The sequence below is a fragment of the Oncorhynchus mykiss genome, chromosome 22, assembly GCF_057628025.1.
Source record: "Oncorhynchus mykiss isolate SJ-2025 chromosome 22, ASM5762802v1, whole genome shotgun sequence".
NCBI lineage: Eukaryota > Metazoa > Chordata > Actinopteri > Salmoniformes > Salmonidae > Oncorhynchus > Oncorhynchus mykiss.
The window spans coordinates 43,657,447-43,663,928 of NC_143043.1; the positions used below are offsets into that span (position 1 = coordinate 43,657,447).

General features: G+C 40.3%; 1 protein-coding gene across 6 annotated transcripts in view; it reads right to left on the bottom strand.

The window, feature by feature from the left end:
- The window catches only part of LOC110502144 (DNA-binding protein SATB2), a 74,567-nt gene extending 69,693 nt beyond the window's left edge, over positions 1-4,874 (bottom strand). For all 6 annotated transcript variants that reach the window (XM_090216156.1, XM_090216155.1, XM_036959272.2 and 3 more), the window contains exon 1: positions 4,153-4,874. The gene's annotated coding sequence lies outside the window, so the exon portion shown is untranslated. The remainder of the gene's footprint in view (positions 1-4,152) is intronic.
- Between the last annotated feature and the right edge of the window lie 1,608 nt (positions 4,875-6,482).

Consider the following 6,482-nt stretch of genomic DNA (forward strand, 5'->3'; position numbering starts at 1 on the left):
GATGAAGGGAAGGGAGGAGGGAGGAAGATGGGATGAAGGGAAGGGAGGAGGGAGGAAGATGGGATGAAGGGAAGGGAGGAGGGAGGAAGATGGGATGAAGGGAGGAGGGAGGAAGATGGGATGAAGGGAGGAGGGAGGAAGATGGGATGAAGGGAGGAGGGAGGAAGATGGGATGAAGGAAGGAGGGAGGAAGATGGGATGAAGGGAAGGGAGGAGGGAGGAAGATAGGATGAAGGGAAGGGAGGAGGGAGGAAGATGGGATGAAGGGATATGTGGAGGGATGGATGATGGGGGGATGAAGGGATATGGCAAAAATGCAGCGGTGACAAGTCTCATTTTTAGCGTATTGCTTTTGATGCAATCTTGACACATTTGAGTATTTCATTAAGCAGCTAAATTATTGACTCTTGTGTATAGCATTCCCCCAAAACAGCCACATTCATTATCAAATTGGCTGTGATTATTTAAATAAATGTAGATAGGCCTACAGTATTACTGGGGAGAGAAAGTTAAGTCGGGAATACTTTCTCTTAAGTCGCTCTGATTTCAAATATTCAAATTGGCGGATGATGCTCTTTGATGATGATGTGCATCTTAAGGCAGCACGTAGCCTAGCACTAAAGAGCGTTGGGTCTGTAACCGAAAAGTTAAATCCCCGAGCTGGTTCAAATCCCCGAGCCGAATATGTGAAAAATCTGTTGATATGCCCTTGAGCATACCCTAATTACTCCATTAAGTAGCTCTGGATAAGAGCATCTGCTAAATTACAAAAAATTAAGAAAAAAAATGTCAGTTGGCATCCGGGTCAATGACAGTTGAAAAACATTTCCTGAAGTGATACAAATCATAGTTTAGACTTCACATAACTCTCAGGCGAAATTTAAGTAATGGTATGACAAAAGGCACGGTGAAAAGTAGGATTTCCATCATTTAAAAAAAATCAATTCTTTCGGTTATGACACGCGCTTGTGCGCGCTCCTTCTAGTGCCGAGAAAATGTGAGCTCTGTGCAAAAAATCTCAACATATACGCAAACTTTAAACAAAATGAGATCTGGTGTGAATGAAAAAAAAGTCTACATTTTAAGAGCTGACACAAATTCCTGTTTCTTTCGGCTTGGCACATAACTTTGTTGTACTGCTCTGTTTACTCAAACATACAAGAGACACGTTAATGTAAAAGAGAAAATGGTCGATGATGACAATTGTAATAAAATAATGGTTCCATCCAATTGACTGGTGTCAACAATACAACTAATCTCTCTCTCTACTGTACTAGAATTGGCCTAAACGTTTTTGCCAGAGCTACTCCCCGACTTAATGATGGGAGCGACTGTTTTCCATTTAGTCTGAAATGCAGCATTGCTTCAACCCCTGATCGCATGTTACCCGTATTGATTGCAAGAGGAAACGTAGACCTTATAATTGTATTGGCAACATTTGCGTTTAAGGCCGCTTCCTGACTTACTTGCCTGTTTGGTTGCCCGTGGCCTCCTATTGACGATGTCTCACAGAAGAAAAAAACGAGCATAATTGGTCTGTGCATGAGAGAGATTTGTAGGCCTAGGGAGAGGCCTGTTAAGGAAAGGATCAGACGACCCCCTCTGTGAAAATGAGAGACAGACTAGCCTACCTCCACTGTCACTGATGCCGTGTGGGATTCATAACTTTGTTGCATAAAGCTCATTATCAGTCTTTACGTCCATGCTCTTCTCATTAGTATTGGAGGTATGGAGCTGTTGAATTCGGTGAAAGTATGCTGTGCCTAATACAGGATGAGATCGAAGTAGCTATGTGGATTATTATACAGGTAATAAAATATATATTCCCATACCATTACGTGCCTATTAGCCACTAATCAATCCATACATGATAAGATTTAAATCTAACAAATAGTATGCATGACTTTGTATGAACGCTAGAGTTTTAGGAATGATCTATACAGTTAGACAAGTGACGAAATGTTCTATTGGGTGAAGAGGAAACTGTTTAGGCTTCGGTAGCTGCTTCGCAGTCTAACTGGGGTGAGGAGAGCAAATTAGAAATGTGAAAATTATTCAGCCACCTTTTAGAAATAGCAGATCAATAGAAAGTGTTTGTTTATTATTCAATAGCCTACCAACGCGTTTTGGCATATAGCTTTTAATTAGGATGCTTAGAAGACACATGATCGTATTATTATTGGCCTAAAATATGATATTAATTCATTAGAATACATGTAATTATATTTCGTATAGGTTTACAATAATATAGGCTAATGTCCAACAAATGACAACAAAACTAATTCGCGACATAATGACTACATCATTTGATGAATGATTTAGTTAATATGTGCCTTTTCATTAACTCCATGAGTGGAAATTCACGTAATTCTAAATTAAAAACTTGTCTGTTAATTTATAACTCAACTGACACCTTTCAAACAGTAATGGCTCAGTCATTCAGTCATTAAAAAGTTCAACATGACAGTTCTAAGAAAATGCTAATCATGACGCAGTTTCACAAAGTAGGCTACATTATGTGATTTTCCTGAGACAACAGTTAAGCCCAAATCTTCAATAAGGTTACATATTAGTCAAAGGAAAAAGACAACCTAAATAAGGACACACACACACACACACACACACACACACACACACACACACACACACACACACACACACACACACATATAAAGAAATATGTTCCATTTTGGGACAAACACACTTTCGCGAGAGCAGCGCATGTCTCCTAACCTAGTCCTTTGGTGAATTGATAAATTATTCACTCAAACGATTATCTTTTTGGGGCAAAAAGGTTCACCATATGAGTCACCATAAACACCATAAAACCTCATCGCAAACGTAGGCCTAAAACTTTACTCAGGCTGTAGTTCAAAACACAAAATACGCTGGGATACGCTAAAATAGCACGTGCAACCCGGCCTATGCAGGAGAGTGAATTCATGATTGTAATTTGAAAGTGTTTACTCGATGGAGACATAACAATAAGGAAGATGAACCTTTGTGTGTGACATTACAGGGCCAACTCTACTCTAAACGAGGTGTTTCTATTGATACACTCTCAGGAACACTGAATAGCCTAGGGTTTAAACGAAATTCCAACCAGGGGCAGCACTGAAAGGAAAAGGAATTAGTGTTTTACATAATCTATATTTGATTGATAAACATCACACCTTATAACAACCATGGAGTTATCAAAATAACTGTTTTCACTTTGACAATGAAGAAGTATGCCGTTTCACGAGCTGAAAATGAGCACAATCCTACATGTAAGAAGTAGTCAAATATTTAAAAAGAAGTTATCTTGGCCAGGTCGCAGTTGTAAATGTGAACTTGTTCTCAACTAGCCTACCTGGTTAAATAAATGTGAAATAATAATAATTATATATATATATATATATATATATATATATATATATATATTTAAAGACTGCATGCATAGCTAGAAGTGTTCCTCGTTTTCCCCTAGTCTACCATAGGGACATTCGTCTGACCTTTCTTATGCACGAGTCACATCAATCAGATGAAACAGAATGATAGGCTACATACAGTAAGTATGTCGGCATATGTGAAATCATTATTATAGAAATTGCTTGATAATCATGAATTGTTATAGTTAGTAATCATACTATAATTTATCAGTCGGCTATAGGCTAACATAATAATTGTCATCATATTATTACATTGGACTATTAATATAATGGGTTACTAATAATACTACTAATAATAATAATTAATAATAATAATTATAATAATCGTTTAGATCGTTTAGTCTGGTGATGAAATATGTGACCAATTGATTGCTATATGGATTAAGTCGCCGAAAAACTTCCCATAAACAACTTTGGGAGAATTGGAGATATGTTATAGATATCGTTATCGGCCTATTAATAATTCAATTAAACATTTTAAGCCAATAGTTTAGCCTATCGATCATTTTAGCAATATGATAACAAACCCCAGATTGGCTTTTTACACCTGAGCGCAACACGTGATTTCTCTTTCTCATAATCAATTGCATTACTGCATAACACAGCTGCTGCTCATGTCTGGTCCGAAAATATATACAGCATTATGGCTTATTACAATTCATGTGAAATAGATGGAAACGGTGAGATTTGTCACTATGGAACACCACTGACTTGTACTCACTGCTTATGGCGTGTCTGTACCTCTGCTGGCCGTTGAGGAGGCTCTGTCCATTGATTAAAAGTATTGAATCCAGGGTTGGGCTGCGTCGGATCAACGACGGGCGGAAATCGGCTAGAGTCGGTGCGGTGGACACAACTTCGTTCTCGGGGCGCTGGATGTGAGCGAGTCCGAGAGAAAGGGGAGGATGGGTGACAAGGGTAGACAATGTTGGCTTATTGTCTGTGTGTGAGAGAGAGAGAGAGAGAGAGAGAGAGAGAGAGAGAGAGAGAGAGAGAGAAAGTGTCTCTTTCGCACCAGACCCAGTGCGTCGAGGAGGCTGGCTTGAGCGCTAAATCCTGCTGGAGCTCGAGCCGCTCGCTGCGTGTCGCGGCGCAGAGGACTTCGTCAATGGGCACAGCTGGAGTCGTTTGATCGCACTTCGTTTCAGTCGTCACCGGTTAGAAAAGGCTGAGGCACAAATCTGCCCTCCTTTGAACTCGTGGCTGCTTCACCAGCGGGAACAAGGAAAACACAAAACGCATCATAACCAGAAAAATTGTAACAACAGGCAAAACAACCAAGTTCCTCAAACAAAATAAAAATGTACCGAAATCACAGTGTTTGCGACACAGATAATGTTTGAACTGAAGAAAACTTGATATCCGCCAAACGGTTACAGTTTCACGGAGAGCAATCTGATTGTGTCACGTTCAATCAGTCCCGTGTCAACCGGCGCGCTAACTGACAGGCTGGTTCATGGAAGAGGGAGGCGAGAGGCAGAGAGGCGTGGAGAGACGGAAGCGAGCGCAGGGGAGAGGGGAGGAGGGAGGAGGCATCAAAAGTAATTTGGCCTATTCCTTCCTTGGTGTTTTGCTTAAATCCAACTAATATAAAAGTCAGAACATTTTGCACTTATTTGTCTTTTTCCTTTCAAACATCCGTTTTGGCGAGACTGTGCGCCATTGCCATTCACATATATTTGGTTTCTGATACAATGTGTGCCTGTGTCAGATACAAATGATGTCATTACTGATAATTAACAACAATGAACTACCATCAGAGTAGATTGGCAGGCAGATGATATACAAAAGGGTGAGGTTTAAGTCCATGCTCAACAACGATATCAGTAGTCTAATAAACGTGGACTAAATAGCCGTCCCTGCCTCTGCCCGTCTGTTTTATTAGATGTCCTGTGTAAATACAACAGGAGTGTCAGGTGAAAGCAGTTAATAATAAACCACATTCTTGATAGACAGACAGATGTCACCGGCTTTTAATACATAATGAGGCCAAATTGGTTTGTGTGGCCCTCTCGTTTATGTGTTAAAGTCAGGACGAACTCGACGAGAGAGCGACACAAAACTATCTGTCCTAAATATTTAATAAGCTGTGTTTTATGTTTCAGGCTCTGATAGGTTTAAGGTGAGTTTCAATAGCACATGATGAACAACGTATATGCCGCTTCATGGTTGGCAGCCTGGCACTATGGAAGGGTTAACTTTGCTGTCTGTATTCCTTTCTGTCTCATTGCCCACCTTGGCACACACTGATTGAATCAACGTTGTTTCCACGTCATTTCAATGAAATTACGTTGAACCAACGTGGAATAGACCTTGAATTGACATCTGTGTCCTGTGGGTCAAGACTCAAATCCTTCAGATTAAATTGGACATTAGATGTATTTTAAAGAATACTATCATGTGTTGGCCATAGGAGCATGCATGCACAACAAACAAACCAATATATATATATATATCGTTTTGGTGTTAATTAACACAGTCAAAACTTTGGAACATTTGTGAAATATTTGATGACTGGGAAATGCCCATTTACCTGCAACAGACCCCAAAACCTCGCAAAGACAGTGTGATACATCACATTGATGGGCATCATCAGTACATGTGAGGACCGGCCACACGACGCTACTTATGCCTTCGAGATGCATAGTTTAGCCTCCTGAATAACTGACGCAACAAGCAGGAGAAGGTCCCGGGCCTCCACGTGCGTGCCTGCGCGCGGGTCATATAGAGAGAGGGTGGGCAATATGTAGGAGATACAGTGGCGCATGCAGCAATATTTAATGCACGTCTCAAACGATACTTTTGGTCATTCTATTCCTGTTTGCAGTGTTTTGTAAGGCGTGATATAGCCTAACAATTGCCATTTGCTTTACGAAATCCACGGAACAGTCTCTGGAGATGATACATGTTGTAAAAACACTTGGATCATATTTGTTTTTTAAGTGGAGGCCCATTGGTAGCAAACATCACGATGTCCAATCTCAGACAAAACCGATCAAATAATCGTCTCGAGAATGTCGAGAATGAACGCAAGACTGATATAACTTGATT